General features: G+C 40.8%; 1 non-coding gene across 1 annotated transcript; it reads left to right on the forward strand.

Annotated features, from left to right (window-relative positions):
- The first annotated feature begins 5,309 nt into the window (after positions 1-5,309).
- On the forward strand, positions 5,310-5,381 carry trnaa-agc (transfer RNA alanine (anticodon AGC)). The gene has a single exon. It is a non-coding gene; the product is annotated as a tRNA-Ala (tRNA).
- The last annotated feature ends 19,765 nt before the right edge of the window (positions 5,382-25,146 follow it).

The following is a 25,146-nucleotide window of genomic DNA, read 5'->3' on the forward strand; positions in this document are numbered from 1 at the left end:
TACAGTGAAGGTCTTCTTCTTCTACAGGTGAATTAAAGTGTAACAGCTGTCCACACACCTTATAACTGTCCTTATAACTCCGTCATGTAATAAACTTTCTGTACTCTTTCAAAGTTCTCAGTGCTTTTGTTGACATGTAGAGGCCCTACTTGATCACCACAGAGGTGTTCTGCTATTTTGAGTGGATGTTATTGTTATGATTTGTCTGCTTATCTGCTGCCCCCACGACCTGTGTTGGGAGCTAATTAGTAGTATGCACCACAACTGGGTTCCATTTGCAGTCGTGCGAAATAACAAAAACACAAGAACACACCTGAGGTTCCTTTTTAGCTGGAATTTTCCTTTAGGAGCTTTAAGAGTGAGGAGAAGGATTTTGAACGCTGTTCTGGATTGGTGATGTGGTCTCTCCTCCTAGTTCCTGTCCATGCACATGCAGCTGCATTCTGGAGCAGCTGCAGTCTTGAAGGGGAGGTTCACTTTTTTGGACCTTTGGCCTTCCCAGCTCACCCAGGGTGCTACCAGCAACTGGAGACAGTTTTGGACCCATTGGGTCTGGTCCTGCTGACGTTATCTGCAATTCTAGTGCTGGCGTGAGTTGTTGATAGAATCATTATGGATCAAAAACTTTTCATGTGTCGCGTTTCTTTTTGTGGGTCAAACCTCAGATCACAGGCGTAATTTTACCTCTCCTCTAGTCAATAGTAGTGGACTGAAGTTACAGCTTACACACAAATATCCAGTCATTTCTACCAGTGCTGTCTCTGTGCTGGGCTGGGCTCTAAAACCAGACTAAAACCCTCAAATCAACTCTTGTTATGGAGGAAGTCACTCAGCTGATTAGCAGCTGCTTTCTCCAGGATTTTAGAGAGGAGGGGAGGTTAGCTGTCAGTCCATAGTTGGCTAGAACCTCAGGGTCTAGAAGAGGCTTCTGAAGCAGTGGTTTAATGACAGCTCCCTTCAAGGACTGTGGTTCATGTCCTGTTACTACAGACAGAGGAATCAGATTTACTAAAGATAGACAGATAGATTGATACTTTATTAATCCCCAAGGGGAAATTCCACTTCCACACTCAAATGCCTGATACAGCGATCACAACAGTCACAATTATTACAGGTCAATCGTAATAATGGTACACTTCAGAATTAACGACAGCACATATACATTTGTTGTGTATGTACGCTAAACTTGAACAGTCCGTTGTCCCAATGGAGGCAAGTGAGAGTGAGGCCTGCAGCCAGACTACAAGGTCGGCGCTGCCACCCCGAGGGAGGTGGAGAGGGCAGAGGCAGGGGTCAAGAACACACAGGGGAGGGGAGGATAGTACGCGCCATTTACGTCACCAAGGCAGAAGGAGTTCTCCTGGAGGATAAACAATGGGGCAGCCGATAAGGAAGCTGTGGGTTTGGGCAGACGAGCAAACATTCCAATCTGTCTTCTCTTTCAGTCCAATCCAAATTGTAAAGCTACATTTCTGTTCTTCAACATCACTCTCCTCTTCGCAGAGCGGCCAACTGCTCCGAGATGGTTTCCATCTTGGGTTTCAGTTCAAGAGTCTGTTGTTGCCCCGCTCTGCCAACCTCAGTCATTGCGTTGTTAATGACTGAGGTTGTGTGAGCTGCACATCACATCAAGTGCTGATGCCCACCAAGGGTGTCTTTTTAAAAACAGGAATATTACGCCTCCATTTCACACAGACAAGACGGCAAATTCCCGCCTCTACCAGGCCGCAAATTTGGTACATTTTCTGTCTAAAAAGGGCTGGAGAGAGATGGAGGTGAGGGAGGAGAGGAGACAGAGAGGTGGGGAAGAGAAGAGAGAGAGACCAGACATTATGTTTGCTGCTCCATTTTGATTGTTGCTCTCCAGCTTCAGCTCAATAAAAACCTCTTCATCACATCAGTCCCATGTGGAGCTGCGTTGTTCCAACAACACTGAGCTCTCAGCTCATAGCAGTTCTACAATAAAGGTTCCAACACAACGTTCCATTGATCCATGAACAAAGCAGGCAGTGAGACCATGATGATGTCACATCTGTCCACTGTCCAGATGTCAGAGCTGAAAATCAGACGATGCCATGTTCCCTTCAACAACAGTCCAGCAGAAAGCCACCATGAAGACCTGAGGAGAAGCAAGGCAGCTCACCACAGTCAGGAACTCCCAGTCACCTCAACAAGGTTTCTGTCCACTCACGTTCAACCAGACCAGCAGATCACCTGCATCCCCACTGCCTCACCACCAGAGGGCAGTAGAACATCAACCATAGAGGCTCCCACTGAGGAATGAACACCACCACCAGCAGACGGCTCTCCCTCCCTGACAGCATTTAAAGGAGATGAATGATGGATCATCAGACTCCACCATTAACTGTGACTCAGGGCCGCTCCCTCTGCTCTGACTCTCTTTGATTGTTTGTCTTTGTTTTATTCAATCAAGTTGTTCCTCCTCTCTCCCTTCTTGCTGCTCTACAGTGCAGTAACATCATGAGTTGTGTCAAACCATCTCTGTCAGCTCTGCGAGTGTCTGGAGTGACGTCTCCAAGGACACTTGCTGCCAGGACTACAGAGTAAACATCAACATCTGTTTGCATCTGGCTTCAACTGTACTTTTCCTCTAGGTTCAACTTTGCTAGGTTACAGTGACTTGTGTACAGAGTAGTGACTTGATCAGCTGGTGGTGATGATGTAGCTTTAGGATGCTAACACAGTTGTTACTCAGGGCACCGCTGGTTGTAATTTAGAGTCCAATGAGAAACGCTCAGTCTCAGGTTCCAGCTTATCAGTGAGTTCTTTGAGGGTCAGAGGCTTACATACAAATATAAAAACCAGTTGAAACACTTCCTGGAATTTTAAGAGGATTGAATACAAACAAGGAAGCACGTAAGACAGAGGAATAATACCAGTAAAGCAATGAAGGCACATGGAGGATCAGACATGAATCATAAGATTTATCTGAGACTCAAGTGGACGGCAAAGGTAGCAGGTGAGAAGGTGTTCAGGATGAAGGGTTAGTGACCTCCAAACAAAGAAAACTCCTGAATGGAGGTTGAGCAGAGTCTGAGGAGTCAGGTGGAGCTGGCAGTGAGACAGGAGTTGAGGCCTGAACAGACGCAGCACTGGTCTTTGTTACTGTGACAGCACAACAACCAACAGGACCTGCTTACGTTCTCAGCTGGATTGTTCTCATCAATGTACGGAACCTCTCCAACGACCTGGTGGGGGGACGGCCTACCAAGCCTCCACCTCAACGACTGTGGCTCCCACTGGGATTCGCGATGCTCTTCTCAAGCACAAGGTGGCTTCTGTCTGCTGGTCAGGATGGAGATTCAAGGCTCACGGGAGGTCAACAGTATTGTGACCGTGAAAAGGGGGAGAGGAGAAGTTCTGTTTAAAGTTAAAGAACAAAGAAACAAAAAAGTAAGCAGAAGAGGAAGAAAAGAGGAGAGACGGACCAGCAGCTGGAGGAGCTCATGGAAAAATAAGAAGCGCTGAAGAGCCTGAACCCAACCCAACTGTAACGGATGGTGTCGTGACTATTATAATAAACTGGTCCGCCGTGAGGGGTGACCTTTGACCTGTGTGGGGCTGCTGGCCAATCAGCACCCTTTGCCGTCCTCAGTACTTCTCAGATATTCCTGTATTAAACAGGTCAACAGAGGGCAGTCATGCATCCCTCAGATCCTCCAGAGCAGGGGTTTTCAGTTAAAATTCTCCTGGGTCCAGTTTTCAAACCTCTTCAAGCTTGGGTCTGGAGGCCAACACAGTTTTTCATGACTGCTGATTTCAGTGATGGGCCCACGCCTGCATGTTAGCCAGCAGTCGAGCTGTGCTTTATGATCCAGGGGCATCTTTAGCTGATGGAGGTAGACTTTAAGCCTGTTGACATGACAATGAACTTTCAGATCGAATGAAGTCGCCGACATTTCAATAATAGTCGTATTTATTGTCTGCTTTTTTTCCACATTAACCTTAAAACTATTGTCCAGCAGGGGGCAACATAAAGAGAAGAGTGAAATGAAAATGGATTCAAAAATACTCCGAATTTACTGGCATTTGACTGCATGTATATGACTATGTGAGTGTGTGTGTGAGTGTGAGAGTGTGTGTGTGTGTGTGTGTGTGTGTGTTTGTGTGTGTGTGAGTGTGTGTGTGTGTGTGTTTGTGTGTGTGTGAGTGTGTGAGTGTGTGTGTGAGTGTGTGTGTGTGTGTGTGTGTGTGTGTGTGAGAGTGTGTGTGTGAGTGTGAGAGTATGTGTGTGTGTGTGAGTGTGTGTGTGAGTGTGTGTGTTTGTGTGTGTGTGAGTGTGTGTGTGAGTGTGTGTGTGTGTGAGTGTGTTTGTGTGTGTGAGTGTGTGTGTGAGTGTGTGTGTGTGTGTGTTTCTGAGTGTGTGTGTGTTTGTGAGAGTGTGTGTGTGTGTGTGTGTTTGTGTGTGTGTGTTTGTGTGTGTGTTTGTGAGAGTGTGTGTGTGTGTGTGTGTGTGTGTGTTTTAAAGACGACTTCTTGACTCCATTTTTGTTGTCACTCTTCTCTTAATGTTCAGTTTCACTCATTAAAATGAAGCAGCTTTGACGTGTTTACTTCTCTTGTACGTCAACAACTTTGGTCTTTAAGCTCCTGACAAACACACCACACGCCACTCACTCTATAGATTAAATCTGCTGATAACACAAAACACGTGACCCTGTGACCCTGCATGACGTTTTGCTCCAACTTTCCAGAACTAATAGGAGGAACAGCATGGATCGTTCTGAGCAAGAACTCTGACATCACCATCGTCATGAACAAGAAGGCAGTAGGACTCAACTTCAACAAATCTGAAATGTCCCCTTAAGCTCCTGCTACTTTGAACTGATGCCTAAACCTTCAGTTTCCATGCATCACTCAGAACCTCTCACAACCCCAGAAGAACAAGCAAAGGTTTGGAGCAGTAAAGCCTTCAATAATGACATCATCATGTTTGAGGGTTTTCTTCCCTCAAACTGTTTCTACCAACACGACAGAATCCTGGAAATATTTCAGGTGTTGACCTCCCAGCAGCCTGAAGGTCAACCTGCATTATCTGTTATGTTGCTGAGCAGAGGAAGGAGCTCAATGGTAGAGCGCTAGCTTAGCATGTGAGAGGTGGTGGGATCGGTGCCCTCGTTCTCCAGAAGACTTCAGCTTGTTCTGTTGTTGAGCTCTGATGAAACCACTGACTTTGAACCACACACAAAGTGAAGGAGAGACTTAAGATTGATGGCACCTGAGGAACTTCTAGGTTTCCTAAAATCAACTGGAAATTCATTCACCAGTTAAACAGTGACTCTACCAGAGGGGATGTAGCTCAGTGGTAGAGCGCATGCTGAGCATGTGTGAGGCCCTGGGTTCAATCCCCGGCATCTCCAGCTGGTCCTGTGTAGCCTTCATCTTACCTGCTACAGTGATCCTTAAATGTGACAACAGTCGATTAACTATCAGAAGACATCTTCTACATGTTCAAGGTGGGCGAACTTTCCACAAATATTCAAAATTACTTTTGAAATGAAAACATGGATCAAACCTGCCCTGTCAATCACCCACAATGGGCGGATCGTCCAACTCCCTATCAGGTTCCCCACCCAGGAGGCTCCCTCTCCCTATCAGGACTAGAAATCCATTGGGGTCTCCCTGCTCAGGTAGGAGTCCTGCCCACAACGTTAAGCTGTTGATGTTCTAGAGGAGACAACATCTGATCTTTGTTAGATCCACCAGTCAAAGGGTTTCTTTAAAGGCTGTAGCAGCTGAGAATGAGGGATTAATAACCATCTTAGTGAGGACATTTTGAAACATGATGACATTTTATTGACTTGTAGCACTGCAAAAATCATCTCCCCTCCAAAAACCCTCTTCTCCAACTTTGTACTCAAGTTGTCTCCTCATCAGACACCACAGGATCCAGGATGTTCAGTCAAAAAATCATTAGTGATTTCAAAAATGTCCATCAGACACAAAATAAGACTTCAAACAGGTTTACAACTTTATTTCATGTTGGCTCATTTTGTCCATTTTGCCTCCACACTGTCCTTCATCACAGCATTTAACATCAGGACTGCTCCCAGATCAGCTCCATGACCTCATCCCTGCACCAGAGTACCGCCCAAGTTCATCAAGGATGGCCAACATGAGCAGGTCTAGATTCACCTCCATCTTTGGAGGTTGTTCATTTTCCTCCTGAGGACCGTCAGGCTGTTTCCTTACTTTGCTGTGACCCAACAGCAGACAGCAACAAGGACTGTGGTGAACTTGGTAAAACCACCATCTGGAGTCTGGACCAAGATGCTGATGTGATCCTTTGATGAGTTTAGAATCAGTCAGAGATCAAAGACTGAAGCAGGAGATCAATGCTCAGAACCCAGAGATCAAAGACTGAATTCAGACATCAAACACAGAATTCAGACATCAAACACAGAATTCAACGATCAATCAATGTGAGGAACCAGCATCTCATGTGAAGATGCTTCTGAACTCATGAAGTGAAATCCTACCAAATAGAGATGAATGAGTCCAACTGGGACTGGCGACCTGTCCAAGGTGAACCCCGCCTCTCGCCCGTAGATGCTGGGATAGGCTCCAGACCCCCCCGCGACCCTTAATAGTGAGGAATAAGTGGAAGATGACGATGGACGATGGATGGAGTCCAACTGGACCTGAACAGGAGAGAAATAAAGGGGTTGTTATGTAATTGCTATTTATTTCCAGGCCAGGTGAGGGTTGGATTTTGTTCGTTCATGTTGAAGTGAACTGACAGTGGGACTGAGGACCTGGGCTGAAGTCCAGCTCACTGCTGGTTTAATAAACCACCTGATTGTTTTTCCTATCAGCTCTGATCTGATGGAAGAAACAAAAAGCCAAACTTCATTCGTCCGTGTCCAAACATCGAGTCTGTTGATGTGCACTCCAGTTATTTCTTTCCAGACAGAAGCAGGTTGGTGGTGGAATAAAACCTCAAGAGTGAACAAACAGCAATGAGAGAAGTGAATCCTGCACTCAGAGAAGTTGTGTCTGCACTCGCCAACCAGGAAACGCGTCTATCTTCTGTGTGACTGAGGCAGCTGCTGAGAGCTGCGTTTCTCAGCTGTGTGGGGGCGGGACTCTGTGTGTGATTGACAGGTCAACTGTCTGCCAGACAATGTTGTGGGACACAGACACAAAATGCGAGGTGCCATTTCCATTCTGGGTCAATCAGCTCTGGGACCGTTTTGTCTTTTGAATGAAGAAATGCGTTCATTTTGGGTAGCAGCTTGTAAAAATGCCCCGGCTCAACCAACAGACCTCTGTGTACACTGTCAAGAAAAAAAACTGTAAAAAAACAGTAAAAAGTCTGACAGCAGAGTTTCCAGATGAACACCGTCAAATTACAGTAATGAACTGTTCCACAAAATTACATGGAATAAACTGTAAAAATACACAGAAGGTTTCACAGTCCCAACTCATTAAATTACAGTACATTAAAGGTGCCATAGAGAGGTTGAGGGGGTATTAATTCTTGTTCTGTGGTGTGATATGTAACCCCACAAAAAATGGTTGGGTCTGTGATGGCTCAGAAGCTTCCTAAAGGCTCTCTGAAACCGCGATGTTACCATGTTGGGTTTAGAATGCCTCATTTGTCCCTATTGGGGTCGTTTCTGACCTCATCTGGCAACCTCATTATTTATGCAAGTGCATGAGTTGACGGAGATCAGTTGCCGTTGTTTATCTGGCAACCTCATTTAACTACTACTCGGTGATTGGCTGCCCTCACTGTCACTGAAAAGAAAGCACTTTCTTGGCTAATTGTTGCCGGTGCTAAGTGTGACTGCTACTGTCAATTGACAACAATCCATATCATACAACAACATTCGTAAGATAAGATACCAAGTAGCCACGGCCCATTCGCGGATCCAGCCGTATATGCAGTGGCGGGGTGGCCGTCGGGACAACCGGGAGTTTTCCCGGTGGCCTGGCCCCTTGGTAGCCTGCCTGGCTGGCGAGATTCCTTCCCCCTCAAGCCAGGCCAGGCCAGCTAGCGACAGATAGCACAGATAAAACAAAGGTCTCAATTCTATCGAGGCCATTCCTTCAATCAATCTGCTCAGTCAGTGCTGCTGCTGCAGGCTCCAGTTTGTGTCACGCTAGCGAGCGACACAAGAGGGCTGCGCTCACTCGGCTCGCTCGCATAATCGCCCCCCCCTCCCGAAATATGTCAAAGGGGTGTGTGTGAAAGGGGTGGGTTCAGTGTGTGTGAGTGGGAGGGGGGGGGGGGGGGGGCACTGACTGAACTGTGACGTAACACTTCAGCCAAAATCGCATTGGACCATTTTCCCACGGCGATTCAAAACAGGGGAGCTACTTCAAACAGAGGTTATGACACTGCCTCACACTTGGTGTGTGTTCCCCACAACTGGGGGATGTTGAAGAAACACCAAAAACACAAAAACAATGATTTTCATTCTAGGTGCCCTTTAATTGTTGATAAATGTGCATTCAACTGCAGGAAAACAGGCCCATCATGGAAAAACACATGAAGAACAAGGACCTTTCAGGTTCTTCTCTAAGTTCAGGGCTCTTACTGGTTCATTTATGAAACAAACCAGTCTATGAGCAGGAATTTCCCATTAAAAAAGTTCATTTGACAGTGGAAAAGCAAGCACAGTCCATCAAAATAGCCAAGTTTAAGGTCAATCACTGTCAATTGAAGCTATTTAGTTGTTACTTTATGAAACTGAGCCAACTTTCTACAGTTATTTCCTTTTAGATTCTGGTTTCTCCAAGTATAAAATCTATAACAATGTATAAACACAGAATCTGTACTTTGAACAATAGAGAATTTCTGCATATTTACAGTATCAGTCCATCACTTAAGAGGATTGGAATGGTAACAAATCATTGGACAATGGAAATCATTTATCCTTTAACGAAACAACTTCAGTGCAGAGTTGATAACTGCACTTCAAACTTTGAACTGGTGTCCACATCAATGTGGAATTTGAGGAGGCCACAGCCACCAAATTTCCCAGAGTTCTTGACTATTTGCAGTCTCTTCCCTTGGAGAAGTCAAGTGGAACTACAAGACAAGGAGCAGAAATCCAAGCTGCTGGTGGACCACGTGGTGCTGTGTTGATGCTACTTTCACACTCAAAGGGGATCGTGCAGGAATGTTCCACACGGTTGACCAAACTTCCATTGCAGAAGAGATTCAGGCAGTTCCACCCACGCCATGCATCCTTGTATGCTGTAAGTGTGAGGCAATACAATACAGTATGTTTCAGTGACATACATTTAGACAGAAGACCTTGGTTTATTGGGTGATGCTTATTGACATGCCAATTGGATTGTGGTGCCAATATGGCTGACTTGGTCGGTGTAAATCTTATCATCACAAAACAAAGTACACACAAATGTTCAAATTACTTTTCTAGACTTTAGTCCCCAAAGGAATTTCAGGCACCTGAAAGTGACTTTCATAAATCTGTGTGTCTGTGTACAGTACATGTCCCCAAAATGGACATTAAAATTATTGGTCCCCAATCTCAAGGATAAAATGATGCTACAGTGATGTAGTGAGAGTTGCTAAAAACCTCAAAATGATGCGACAGTGATGTAGTGAGAGTTGCTACTAACCTCAAAATGATGCTACAGTGATGTAGTGAGAGTTGCTACTCATCTCAAAATGATGCGACAGAAATGTAGGGAGAGTTGCTACTGATCTATAAATGATGCTACAGTGATGTGGTGAGAGTTGCTCAAAACCTCAAAATGATACTGAAAGTGATGTGGTGAGAGTTGTGAAAAAACCTCAAAATAATGCTGACAGTCATGTCGTGAGAGTTGCTATGATGCTAAAAATGATGCTACAGTGATGTAGTGAGTGTCGCTAAAAACCTCAAAATGATGCTCCAATAATGTGATAAGAATTGCTCCTAACCTAAGAAATGATGCTCCATGGATGTGGTGAGAGTTGCTAAAAACTTCAAAATGATGCTGATAGTGATGTCATGACAGTGGCTTAAAACCTCAAAATGATGCCACAGTGATGTCATAAGAATTCCTACTAACCTAAGAAATGATGCTCTAGTGATGTGGTGAGAGTTGCTTATAACCTCAAAACGATGCTACAGTGATGTCGTGAGAGTTGCTAGTATCCTCAACATTATGCTACAATAATGTAGCGAGAGTTGCTACGATGCTCAAAATGATGCTCCAGTAATGTAGTGAGAGTTGCTAAAAACCTCAAAACGATGTAAAAGTGTTGTAATAAGAATTGCTACTAACCTAAGAAATCATGCTCCAAAAAAAAAAGAAAGAAAAAGAAATGATCCTCCAGTCATGTAGTGAGAGTTTCTACTATCCTTAAAATGATGCTACAGTCATTTATTGAGGGTTTCTACTAACTTCAAAATGATGCTGACAGTGATGTAGTGAGAGTTGCTGCTAACCTCAAACTGATGCTATAGTAATGTAGTGAGAGTTGCTTAAAATCTCAAACTGATGTCACAGTATTTAAGTGAGAGTTGCTACTAATCTCAAATGATGCTGAAGTGATGTAGTGAGAGTTGCGACGAAACTAAGAAATGATACTACAGTGATGTGGTGAGAGTTGCTACTAACCTGAAAATGATGCTACAGTGATGTAGTGAGAGTTTCTACTAACCTGAAAATGATGCTACAGTGATGTAGTGAGAGTTTCTATTAACCTCAAAATGATGCTGTCAGTAATGTAGTGAGAGTTGCTGAAAACCTCAAAATGATGCTAGAGTTATGCAATGAGAGTTTCTTTTACCCTAAGAAATGATGCTAGAGTGATGTGGTGAGAGTTGCTAAAAACCTCAAAATGATGCTACCGTAATGTAGTGAGAGTTGCTATGAACCTCAGAAATGATGCGACAGTGATGTAGTGAGAGTTTCTGCTTCCCTAAAAATGAAGCTACAGTGATCTAGAATGAGTTGTTAAAAACCTCAAAACGATGCAAAAGTGATGTAATAAGAATTGCTACTAACCTAAGAAATCATGCTCCAAAAAAAGAAAGAAAGAAAAAGAAATGATCCTCCAGTTATGTAGTGAGAGTTTCTACTATCCTTAAAATGATGCTACAGTCATTTATTGAGGGTTTCTACTAACCTCAAAATGATGCTGACAGTGATGTAGTGAGAGTTGCTGAAAACCTCAAAATGATGCTACAGTGATGTAGTGAGAGTTGCGACTATCCTCAAAATGATGCTGACAGGAATGTAGTGAGAGTTGCTTAAAATCTCAAATGATGCTGAAGTGATGTAATGAGAGTTGCGACGATACTAAGAAATGATGCTACAGTGATGTGGTGAGAGTTTCTACGAACCTCAAAATGATGCTACAGTAATGTAGTGAGAGTTGCTACTATCCTCAAAATGATGCTACAGTGATGTAGTGAGAGTTGCTACGAACCTCAAAATGATGCTACAGTAATGTAGTGAGAGTTGCTACTATCCTCAAAATGATGCTACAGTAATGTAGTGAGAGTTGCTTAAAACCTCAAAATGATGCTACAGTGATGTAGTGAGAGTTGCTTAAAACCTCAAAATGATGCTACAGTGATGTAGTGAGAGTTGCGACTATCCTCAAAATGATGCTGACAGGAATGTAGTGAGAGTTGCTTAAAATCTCAAATGATGCTGAAGTGATGTAATGAGAGTTGCGACGATACTAAGAAATGATGCTACAGTGATGTGGTGAGAGTTTCTACGAACCTAAAAATGATGCTAATCATGTAGTGAGAGTTGCAAAAAATATCAAAATGATGCTGACAGTAATATATTGAGAGTTGCTACGAACCTAAAAATGACGCTCCAGTGATGTAGTGAGAGTTGCTACGAACCTAAAAATGACGCTCCAGTGATGTAGTGAGAGTTGCTTAAAACCTAAAACTGATGCTACAGTGATGTGGTGACGGTTGCTATGAACCTAAAAATGATTCTGACAGTCATGTCGTGAGAGTTGCTATGATGCTAAAAATGATGCTACAGTGTTGTGGTGAGAGTTGCTCAAAACTTCAAAATGATGCTACAGTAAGATAGTGAGAGTTGATACTCACCTCAAAATGATGCTACAGTGATGTAGTGGGAGTTGCTTTAAACCTCAAAATGATGCTACAGTAATGTAGTGAGAGTTTCTGCTTACCTCAAAACGATGCTAACACTTATTTAGTGAGAGTTGCTACGAACCTCAAAATGATGCGACAGTGATGTAGTGAGAGTTTCAACTAATCTCAAAATGATGCTGACAGTAATGTAAGTGAGAGTTGCGACTAACCTAAGAAATGATGCTGACAGTAATGTCGTGAGAGTTGCTCCGGATCTAAAAATGATGCTAAAATAGTGCAGTGAAAGTTGCTTTAAACCTCAAACTGATGCTCCAACAATGTAGTGATAGTTTCTACTAATATCAAAATGATGCTGACAGTGATGTAGTGAGAGTTTCTACTAATATAAAAATGATGCTGACAGTAATGTAGTGAGAGTTTCTACTAATATAAAAATGATGCCGACAGTAATGTAGTGAGAGTTTCTACTAACCTCAAAATGATGCTACAGAAATGTAGTGAGAGTTGCTACGAACCTAAAAATTATGCTACAGAAATGTAGTGAGAGTTGCTACGAACCTCAAAATGATGCGGCAGTAATGTAAAGAGAGTTCCTTAAAACCTCAAACTGATGCTACAGTGATGTGGTTAGAGTTACTACGAACCTAAGAAATGATGCTCCAGTGATGTGGTGAGAGTTGCTAAAAAGTTCAAAATGGTGCTGACAGTCATGCAATGAGAGTTGCTACTGACCTAAGAAAAGATGCTACAGTGATGTGGTGAGAGTTGCTACTGACCTAAGAAAAGATGCTACAGTGATGTGGTGAGAGTTGCTCCTATCCTCAAACTGATGCTTCAGCAATGTGGTGAGAGTTGCTACTAATCTCAAAATAATGCTGACAGTGATGTAATGAGTTGCTACTCATCTCAAAATGATGCTACAGAAATGTAGGGAGAGTTGCTACTGATCTATAAATGATGCTACAGTGATGTAGTGAGAGTTGCTTAAAACCTCAAAATGATGCTCCAGTGATGGATTGAGAGTTTCTACGAATCTCAAAATGATGCAAAAGTGATGTCATGAGCTTTGCTACGAATCTAAGGAATGATGCTCCAGTGATGTGATGAGAGTTTCTACGAATCTCAAAATGATGCTACAGTAATGTGGTGAGAGTTGCTCAAAACCTCAAAATGATACTGAAAGTGATGTGGTGAGAGTTGCAACTAACCTCAAAATGATGCTACAGAAATGTAGTGAAAGTTGCTACAAACCTAAGAAATGATGCTACAGTGATGTAGTGAGAGTTGCTGTAAAACCTCAAACTGATGCTACAGTAATGTAGTGAGTTTCTACGTAGCTCAAACTGATGCTACAGTGATGTGGTGAGAGTTGCTAAAAACCTCAAAATGATGCTACAGTGATGTCATGAGAGTCTCTACTAATCTAAAAATGATGCTATAGTCATGTAGTGAGAGTTGCTACCAATCAAAAAATGATGATAAAATAATGTAGTGAGAGTTGCTTAAAACCTCAAACTGATGCTCCAGTGATGTAGTGAGACTGGCTTAAAACCGCAAACTGATGCTAGAGTGATGTAGTGAGAGTTGCTTAAAACCTCAAAATGCTGCTGACTGTAATGTAGTGAGAGTTGCTTAAAACCTCAAACTGATGCTACAGTGATGTGGTGAGAGTTGCTAAAAACCTCAAACTGATGCTACAGTGATGTAGTGAGAGTTGCTTAAAACCTCAAAATGATGCTGACTGTAATGTAGTGAGAGTTGCTTAAAACCTCAAACTGATGCTACAGTGATGTGGTGAGAGTTGATAAAAACCTCAAAATGATGCTACAGTGATGTGGTGAGAGTTGCTAAAAACCTCAAACTGATGCTACAGTGATGTAGTGGGAGTTGCTATGAACCTCAAAATGATGCTACAGTAATGTAGTGAGAGTTGCTAAAAACCTAAAACTGATGCTACAGTGATGTAGTGAGAGTCTCCACTAACCTAAAAATGATGCTATAGTCATGTAGTGAGAGTTGCTACCAATCAAAAAATGATGATAAAATGATGAAGTGAGCGTTGCTTAAAACCGAAAACTGATGCTCCAGTGATGGAGTGAGAGTTGCTTAAAACCTCAAAACGATGCTACAGTGATGTGGTGAGAGTTGCTAAAAACCTCAAACTGATGCTACAGTAATGTAGTGAGTTTCTACTTATCTCAAACTGATGCTAGTGATGTGGTGAGAGTTGCTACGAACCTCAAAATGATGCTGACAGTAATGGATTGAGAGTTACGACCAACCTCAAAATGATGCTACAGTAATGCAGTGAGAGTTGCTACGAATCAAAAAATGATGCTAAAATAATGTAGTGAGAGTTTCCAAAAACCTCAAAATGATGCTACAATGATGTGGTGAGAGTTGCTAAAAACCTCAAAATGATGCTGAAGCGATGTACTGGGAGTTGCTCCTATCCTCAAAATAATGCTACAGTAATGCAGTGAGAGTTGCTACGAACCTCAAAATGATGCTACAGTGATGGAATAAGAATTGCTACGAACGTAAGAAATGATGCTAAAATAATGTAGTGAGAGTCGCTACTAATCTATAAATGATGCTACAGTAATGTAGTGAGAGTTGCTAAAAAAGTCAAAATGATGCTGACAGTAATGTAGTGAGAGTTTCTACTAATATAAAAATGATGCTGACAGTAATGTAGTGAGAGTTTCTACTAACCTCAAAATTATGCTACAGAAATGTAGTGAGAGTTGCTACGAACCTAAAAATGATGCGGCAGTAATGTAAAGAGAGTTCCTTAAAACCTCAAACTGATGCTACAGTGATGTGGTTAGAGTTACTACGAACCTAAGAAATGATGCTCCAGTGATGTGGTGAGAGTTGCTAAAAAGTTCAAAATGGTGCTGACGGTCATGCAATGAGAGTTGCTACTGACCTAAGAAAAGATGCTACAGTGATGTGGTGAGAGTTGCTCCTATCCTCAAACTGATGCTTCAGCAATGTGGTGAGAGTTGCTACTAATCTCAAAATAATGCTGACAGTGATGTAATGAGTTGCTACTCATCTCAAAATGATGCTACAGAAATGTAGGGAGAGTTGCTACTGATCTATAAATGATGCTACAGTGATGTAGTGAGAGTTGCTTAAAACCTCAAAATGATGCTACAGTGATGGATTGAGAGTTTCTACGAATCTCAAAATGATGTTACAGTAATGTGGTGAGAGTTGCTCAAAACCTCAAAATGATCATGAAAGTGATGTGGTGACAGTTGCAACTAACCTCAAAATGATGCTACAGAAATGTAGTGAAAGTTGCTACAAACCTAAGAAATGATGCTACAGTGATGTAGTGAGAGTTGCTGTAAAACCTCAAACTGATGCTACAGTAATGTAGTGAGTTTCTACGTAGCTCAAACTGATGCTACAGTGATGTGGTGAGAGTTGCTAAAAACCTCAAAATGATGCTACAGTGATGTCATGAGAGTCTCTACTAATCTAAAAATGATGCTATAGTCATGTAGTGAGAGTTGCTACCAATCAAAAAATGATGATAAAATAATGTAGTGAGAGTTGCTTAAAACCTCAAACTGATGCTCCAGTGATGTAGTGAGAGTTGCTTAAAACCTCAAACTGATGCTCCAGTGATGTAGTGAGAGTGGCTTAAAACCTCAAACTGATGCTACAGTGATGTAGTGAGAGTTGCTTAAAACCTCAAAATGATGCTGACTGTAATGTAGTGAGAGTTGCTTAAAACCTCAAACTGATGCTACAGTGATGTGGTGAGAGTTGCTATGAACCTCAAAATGATGCTACAGTGATGTAGTGAGAGTCTCTACTAACCTAAAAATGATGCTATAGTCATGTAGTGAGAGTTGCTACCAATCAAAAAATGATGATAAAATGATGAAGTGAGCGTTGCTTAAAACCTAAAACTGATGCTCCAGTGATGAAGTGAGAGTTGCTTAAAACCTCAAAACGATGCTACAGTGATGTGGTGAGAGTTGCTAAAAACCTCAAACTGATGCTACAGTAATGTAGTGAGTTTCTACTCATCTCAAACTGATGCTAGTGATGAGGTGAGAGTTGCTACTAACCTCAAAATGATGCTGACAGTAATGGATTGCGAGTTACTACCAACCTCAAAATGATGCTACAGTAATGCAGTGAGAGTTGCTACGAATCAAAAAATGATGCTAAAATAATGTAGTGAGAGTTTCCAAAAACCTCAAAATGATGCTACAATGATGTGGTGAGAGTTGCTAAAAACCTCAAAACGATGCTGAAGCGATGTAGTGGGAGTTGCTCCTATCCTCAAAATAATGCTACAGTAATGCAGTGAGAGTTGCTACAAACCTCAAAATGATGCGACAGTGATGGAATAAGAATTGCTACGAACGTAAGAAATGATGCTAAAATAATGTAGTGAGAGTTGCTACTAATCTATAAATGATGCTACAGTAATGTAGTGAGAGTTGCTAAAAAAGTCAAAATGATGCTGACAGTAATATAGTGAGAGTTGCTACGAACCTCAAAATGATGCTACAGTAATGTACTGAGAGTTGCTACGAATAAAAAAATGATGCTAAAATAAAGTAGTGAGTGTTTCCAAAAACCTCAAAATGATGCTACAATGATGTGGTGAGAGTTGATAAAAACCTCAAAATGATGCTACAGTGATGTAGTGGGAGTTGCTACTGTCCTCAAAATAATGCTACAGTAATGCAGTGAGAGTTGCTATGAACCTCAAAATGATGTAACAGTGATGTAATAAGAAGTGCGACTAACCTAAGAAATGATGCTAGAGAAATGTAGTGAGAGTTGCCTCGAACCTAAAAATGATGCAACAGTGATGGAGTAAGAGTTGCTACGAATCTCAAAGTGATGAAAAAGTGATGTCGTGAGAGTTGCTACGAACCTCAAAATAATGGTGACAGTAATGTAGAGCGAGTTGCTACTAATCTCAAAATGATGCTAAAGTGATGTCAGGAAAGTTGCTACTAATTTAAAAATGATGCTCAAGTGATGTAATGAGAGTTGCTACTCATCTCAAAATGATGATAAAGTGATGTCATGAGAGTTGCTTCTAATTTCAAAATGATGCTCAAGTGATGTAATGAGAGTTGCTACTAACCTAAGAAATGATGCTACAGTGATGTGGTGAGAGTTGCTAAAAAACTCAAAATGGTGCTGAAAGTGATGTAATGAGAATTGCTACTGACCTAAGAAAAGACGCTACAGTGATGTGGTGAGAGTTGCTACGAACCTCAAAATGATGCTACAGTGATGTAGTGAGAGTTGCTCCTATCCTCAAACTGATGCTACAGTGATGTAGTGAGAGTTGCTTAAAACCTAAAAATGATGCTGACTGTAATGTAGTGAGAGTGGCTTTAAACCTCAAAATGATGCTGCAGTGATGGAGTGAGACTTGCTACTCATCCCAAAATGATGCTACAGTGATGTGGTGAGAGTTGCTAAAAACCTCAAAATGATGCTACAGTGACGTGGTTAGAATTGCAAAAAACCTCAAAATGATGCTACAGTGATGTAGTGAGAGTTGCAACTATCCACAGAATAAAGCTAGTGATGCAGTGACAGTTGCTCCTATCCTCAAAATGATGCTACAGTGATGTAGTGAGAGTTGCGACTAACCTAAGAAATGATGCTACAGTGATGTGGTTAGAGTTGCTACAAACCTAAAAGTGATGGTAAGCAATGTAGTGAGAGTTGCTACTCACCTCAAAATAATGCTAAAGTGATGTAATAAGAATTGCTACTAACCTAAGAAATTATGCTCCAGTGATGTGGTGAGAGTTTCTGCTTACCTCAAAACGATGCTGATATTGATGTAGTTTGAGTTGCTACGAAACTCAAAATGATGCTACAGTGATGTAGTGAGAGTTTCTACTAATGTCAAAAGGATGCTGACAGTAATGTAGTGAGAGTTGCTACGAATAAAAAATGATGCTAAAATAATGTAATGAGAGTTTCCAAAAACCTCAAAATGATGCTACAATGATGTGGTGAGAGTTGCTAAAAACCTCAAAATGATGCTACAGTGATGTAGTGGGACTTGCTCCTATCCTCAAAATAATGCCACCGTAATGCAGTGAGAGTTGCTACGAACCTCAAAATGATGCTACAGTGATGTAATAAGAATTGCTACTAACCTAAGAAATGATGCTACAGAAATGTAGTGAGAGTTGCTACTAATCTATAAATGATGCTAAAATAATGTAGTGAGTTTCCAAAAACCTCAAAATGATGCTACAATGATGTGGTGAGAGTTGCTAAAAACCTCAAAATGATGCTACAGTAATGCAGTGAGAGTTGCTACGAACCTCAAAATGATGCTACAGTGATGTAATAAGAATTGCGACTAACCTAAGAAATGATGCTACAGAAATGTAGTGAGAGTTGCTGCTAACCTAAGAAATGATGCTACAGAAATGTAGTGAGAGTTGCTACTAATCTATAAATGATGCTACAGTAATGTAGTGAGAGTTGCTACGAACCTCACAATGATGCTGACAGTAATGCATTGAGAGTTGCTACGAACCTAAAAATGATGCTACAGTAATGTAGTGAGAGTTGCTACGAACCTAAAAATGATGCAAAATGATGTAGTGAGGGTTGCTTAAAACCTCAAACTGATGCAAAAGTCATGTCATGAGAGTTGCTACAAACCTATAAATGATGCTGACAGTAATGTAGTGAGAGTTGCTTCTAATCTCAAAATGATGCTAAAGTGATGTCATGAAAGTTAATGCCAATTTCAAAATGATGCTAAAGTGATGTAATGAGAGTTGCTACTAATTTCAAAATGATGCTAAAGTGATGTCATGAAAGTTAATGCTAATGTCAAAATGATGCTAAAGTGATGTAATGAGAGTTGCTACTTATCTCAAAATGATGCTAAAGTAATGTAGTGAGAGTTGCTTAAAACCTCAAAAGGATGCTGAAAGTAATGTAGTGAGCGTGGCTTTAAACCTCAAAATGATGCTACAGTGATGGAGTGAGAGTTGCTACTCATCTCAAAATGATGCTCCAGTGATGTGGTGAGAGTTGCTAAAAACCTCAAAATGATGCTACAGTGATGTGGTTAGAGTCGCTAAAAACCTGAAAACGATGCTACAGTTATGTATTGAGAGTTGCTCCTATCCTCAAAATGATGTTACAGTGATGTAGTGAGAGTTGCTACTATCCTCAAAATAATGCTAAAGTGATGTAATGTGAGTTGCTACGAACCTAAAAATGATGCTACAGTGATGTAGTGAGAGTTGCTACTAACCTCAAAATGATGCTACAGTGATGTAGTGAGAGTTTCTAATAAATGTCAAAAAGATGCTGACAGTGATGTAGTGAGAGTTGCTACTAACCTAATAAATAATACTACAGTGATGTGGTTAGAGTTGCTACTAACCTAAGAAAAGATGCTACAGTGATGTGGTGAGAGTTGCTAAAAAGCTCAAAATGGTGCTGAAAGTGATGTAATGAGAGTTGCTACTGACCTAAGAAAAGACGCTACAGTGATGTGGTGAGAGTTGCTAAAAACCTCAAATCGATGCTGCAGTGATGTAGTGAGAGTTGCTCCTATCCCAAAAATGATGCTGCAGTGATGTAGTGAGAGTTGCTTAAAACCTCAAAAGGATGCTGACAGTAATGTAGTGAGAGTGGCTTTAAACCTCAAAATGATGCTACAGTGATGGAGTGAGACTTGCTACTCATCCCAAAATGATGCTACAGTGATGTGGTGAGAGTTGCTAAAAACCTCAAGATGATGCTACAGTGATGTGGTTAGAATTGCTAAAAACCTCAAAATGATGCTACAGTGATGTAGTGAGAGTTGCAACTATCCTCAGAATGATGTTACAGTGATGTAGTGAGAGTTGCGACAAACCTAAGAAATGATGCTACAGTGATGTGGTTAGAGTTGCGACAAACCTCAAAACGATGCTACAGTGATGTAGTGAGAGTTGCTACGAAACTCAAAATGATGCTACAGTGATGTAGTGAGAGTTTCTACTATCCTCAAAATGATGCTACAGTGATGTAATAAGAATTGCTACTAACCTAAGAAATGATGCTACAGTGATGTGGTGAGAGTTGCTATGACCCTCAAAATGATGCTGTCAGTAATGTAGTGAGAGTTGCTACTAACCTCAAAATGATGCTAAAGTGATGTAGTGAGAGTTGTTGCTAACCTTAAAATAATGCTCCAGTGATGTGGTGAGAGTTGCTACTAACCTCAAAATGATGCTGACAGTAATGCAGTGAGAATTTCTACGAACCTCAAAACAATGCTACAGGGATGTGGTGAGAGTTGCTACTATCCTCAAAACAATGCTACAGTGATGTAGTGAGAGTTGCTAATATCCTCAAAATAATGCTACAGTAATGTAGTGAGAGTTGCTACGAACCTCTAAATGATGCTACAGTGATGTGGTGAGAGTTGCTATGACCCTCAAAATGATGCTACAGTGATGTGGTGAGAGTTGCTATGACCCTCAAAATGATGCTGTCAGTAATGTAGTGAGAGTTGCTACTAACCTCAAAGTGTTGCTGAAAAGAACTTGGTAAGAGTTGCAACGATCCTAAAAATGATGTTTCAGTAATTTGGTGAGAGTTGCTAATACTCTCAAAATGATGCTAAAGTGATGTAATAAGAATTGCTACGAACCTAAGAAAAGATGCTCCAGTGATGTGGTGAGACTTGCTAATAACCTCAAAATGATGCTACAGTGATGTAGTGAGTTTCTACTAAACTCAAAATGATGCTGAAAGTGATGTAATAAGAATTGCTACGAACCTAAGAAAAGATGCTCCAGTGATGTGGTGAGACTTGCTAAAAACCTCAAACTGATGCTACAGTGATGTAGTCAGAGTTTCTACTAACCTCAAAATGATGCTAAAGTGATGTAGTGAGAGTTGTTGCTAACCTTAAAATAATGCTCCAGTGATGTGGTGAGAGTTGCTACTAACCTCAAAATGATGCTGACAGTAATGTAGTGAGAATTTCTACGAACCTCAAAACAATGCTACAGTGATGTGGTGAGAGTTGCTACTATCCTCAAAACAATGCTACAGTGATGTAGTGAGAGTTGCTACTATCCTCAAAATAATGCTACAGTAATGTAGTGAGAGTTGCTACGAACCTCTAAATGATGCTACAGTGATGTAATAAGAATTGCTACGAACCTAAGAAATGATGCTCCAGTGATGTGGTGAGAGTTGCTAAAAACCTCAAAATGATGCTACCGTAATGTAGAAAGAGTCGCTACTGAACTCAAAATGATGCTACAGAGATGTAGTCAGAGATGCTACTCACCTCAAAATGATGTTCCACTGATGTGGTGAAAGTTGCTACTAACCTAAGAAATGATGGTATAGTGATGTGGTGAGACTTGCTAAAAACCTCGAAACGATGCTGAAAGTGATGTAGTGAGAGTTGCTACTAACCTCGGAAATGATGCTACAGTGATGTAGTGAGAGTTGCTACTTATCTCAAAATGATGCCGACAGTGAGGTAATGAGAGTTGTTACTAACCTAAGAAATGATGCTCCAGAGGTGTAGTCCGAGTTGCTAAAAACCTCAAAATGATGCTACAGTGATTAAGTCAAAGTTGCTACTAACCTCAAAATGATGTTCCAGTGATGTCGTGAGTTTCTAAAAATCTCAAAATGATGCCGACAGTGATGTAGTGACAGTTAATACTAACCAAGGAAATGATGCTAGAGTGATGTAGTGAGAGTTGCTACTATCCTCAAAATAATGCTGAAGGAATGTAGTGAGATTTGCGACAAATCTCAAAATGATGCTACAGTGATGTTGTGAGAGTTGCAAAAAATCTCAAAATGATGCTGTCAGTAATGTAGTGAGAGTTGCTACTGTCCTCAAAATGATGCTACAGTCACGTAGTGAGAGTTGCTCCGAAGCTCAAAATGAAGCTACAGTGATGTAGTGAGAGTTGCGACTAACCTCAAAATGATGCTACAGTCACGTAGTGAGAGTTGCTACTGTCCTCAAAATGATGCTACAATAATGTCGTGAGAGTTGCTACGAACCTCAAAATGATGCTGACAGTAATGTAGTAACAGGTGCAATGAAACTAAAAATGATGGTAAAGTAATGCAGTGAGAGTTGCTTAAAACCTCAAAATGATGCTACAGTGATGTGGTGAGAGTTGCTAAAAACCTCAAAATGATGCTAATGTGATGTCATGAGAGTTGCTGCTATCCTAAAAATTATGCTCCAATGATTTGGTGAGAGTTGCTAAAAACCTCAAAATAATGCTGACAGTGATGTCGTAAGAGTTGCAAATGAATTCAAAATGATGCTTAAAGTGATGTAGTAAGAGTTGCTAATAACCTCAAAATGATGCTACAGTGATGGAGTAAGAATTGCTAAAAACCTCAAAATGATAATGACAGTACTGTGTTCAGAGTTGCTACTGACCTCAAAAAGATGCTCCAGTGATGTGGTGAGACTTGCTAATAACCTCAAAATGATGCTACAGTGATGTAGTGAGTTTCTACTAAACTCAAAATGATGCTGAAAGTGATGTAATAAGAATTGCTACGAACCTAAGAAAAGATGCTCCAGTGATGTGGTGAGACTTGCTAAAAACCTCAAACTGATGCTACAGTGATGTAGTCAGAGTTTCTACTAACCTCAAAATGATGCTAAAGTGATGTAGTGAGAGTTGTTGCTAACCTTAAAATAATGCTCCAGTGATGTGGTGAGAGTTGCTACTAACCTCAAAATGATGCTGACAGTAATGTAGTGAGAATTTCTACGAACCTCAAAACAATGCTACAGTGATGTGGTGAGAGTTGCTACTATCCTCAAAACAATGCTACAGTGATGTAGTGAGAGTTGCTACTATCCTCAAAATAATGCTACAGTAATGTAGTGAGAGTTGCTACGAACCTCTAAATGATGCTACAGTGATGTAATAAGAATTGCTACGAACCTAAGAAATGATGCTCCAGTGATGTGGTGAGAGTTGCTAAAAACCTCAAAATGATGCTACCGTAATGTAGAAAGAGTCGCTACTGAACTCAAAATGATGCTACAGAGATGTAGTCAGAGATGCTACTCACCTCAAAATGATGTTCCACTGATGTGGTGAAAGTTGCTACTAACCTAAGAAATGATGGTATAGTGATGTGGTGAGACTTGCTAAAAACCTCGAAACGATGCTGAAAGTGATGTAGTGAGAGTTGCTACTAACCTCGGAAATGATGCTACAGTGATGTAGTGAGAGTTGCTACTTATCTCAAAATGATGCCGACAGTGAGGTAATGAGAGTTGTTACTAACCTAAGAAATGATGCTCCAGAGGTGTAGTCCGAGTTGCTAAAAACCTCAAAATGATGCTACAGTGATTAAGTCAAAGTTGCTACTAACCTCAAAATGATGTTCCAGTGATGTCGTGAGTTTCTAAAAATCTCAAAATGATGCCGACAGTGATGTAGTGACAGTTAATACTAACCAAGGAAATGATGCTAGAGTGATGTAGTGAGAGTTGCTACTATCCTCAAAATAATGCTGAAGGAATGTAGTGAGATTTGCGACAAATCTCAAAATGATGCTACAGTGATGTTGTGAGAGTTGCAAAAAATCTCAAAATGATGCTGTCAGTAATGTAGTGAGAGTTGCTACTGTCCTCAAAATGATGCTACAGTCACGTAGTGAGAGTTGCTCCGAAGCTCAAAATGAAGCTACAGTGATGTAGTGAGAGTTGCGACTAACCTCAAAATGATGCTACAGTCACGTAGTGAGAGTTGCTACTGTCCTCAAAATGATGCTACAATAATGTCGTGAGAGTTGCTACGAACCTCAAAATGATGCTGACAGTAATGTAGTAACAGGTGCAATGAAACTAAAAATGATGGTAAAGTAATGCAGTGAGAGTTGCTTAAAACCTCAAAATGATGCTACAGTGATGTGGTGAGAGTTGCTAAAAACCTCAAAATGATGCTAATGTGATGTCATGAGAGTTGCTGCTATCCTAAAAATTATGCTCCAATGATTTGGTGAGAGTTGCTAAAAACCTCAAAATAATGCTGACAGTGATGTCGTAAGAGTTGCAAATGAATTCAAAATGATGCTTAAAGTGATGTAGTAAGAGTTGCTAATAACCTCAAAATGATGCTACAGTGATGGAGTAAGAATTGCTAAAAACCTCAAAATGATAATGACAGTACTGTGTTCAGAGTTGCTACTGACCTCAAAATGATGCTACAGTGATGTGGTAAGAGTTGCTAATTACCCCAAAATGATTCTGACAGTAATGCAGTAAATACTGCCAATAACCTAAAAATAATGCTACATTAATGTAGGAAGACTTGCGCAAGAACTCAAAATGATGCTAACAGTCATGTCGTCACAGTTGCTAATAACCTGAAAATGATGCTTACAGTGATGTCATCAGAGTTGCTACTAACCTCAAAATGATGCTGTCAGTAATGTAGTAAGAGTTTCTCATCACCTCAAAATGGTATAACAGTAATGTAGTAAGACTTGATAATATCCTAAATATAATGCTACAGTGATGTATTAAGAGTTACTAATAACCTCAAAATGATGCTACAGTGATGTTTTAAGAGTTGCTAATAACCTAAAAATAACGCTACAGTGATGTAGTAAGAGTTGCTCATAAACTAAAAATGATGCTGACAGTGATGGAGTAAGAATTTATCATCTCAAAATGATGCTGACAGCAATGTAGAAAGAGCTGCTAAAAACTTCAAAATAATGCTACATTTATGAAGTAAGAATTGCTGATGAACTCAAAATGATGATGACAGTGATGTAGGGAGAGTTGCTAATAACCTCAAAATAATGCTACAGTGATGTAGTAAGAGTTTCTCATGACATCAAAATGATGCTACAGTGATGTAGTCAGAGTTGCTCATGAACTCAAAATGAAGCTAAAACTAACGTGAGCTTCATCAAGACCCAGGCCACTATTTGGGGTCATGCATCATTGTGTCTGACCAATGGTCCAACTTCATCAGTCAGTCAGTCAGAGACATTAGCATTTGTCGGCCTGGCCTGCTGCCAAAGACTAACGCTG

This window comes from Aulostomus chinensis, chromosome 1 (genome assembly GCF_037954235.1).
Source record: "Aulostomus chinensis isolate RoL2024-O1b breed Wild chromosome 1, RoL_Achi_v1.0, whole genome shotgun sequence".
Taxonomy (NCBI): Eukaryota; Metazoa; Chordata; class Actinopteri; order Syngnathiformes; family Aulostomidae; genus Aulostomus; species Aulostomus chinensis.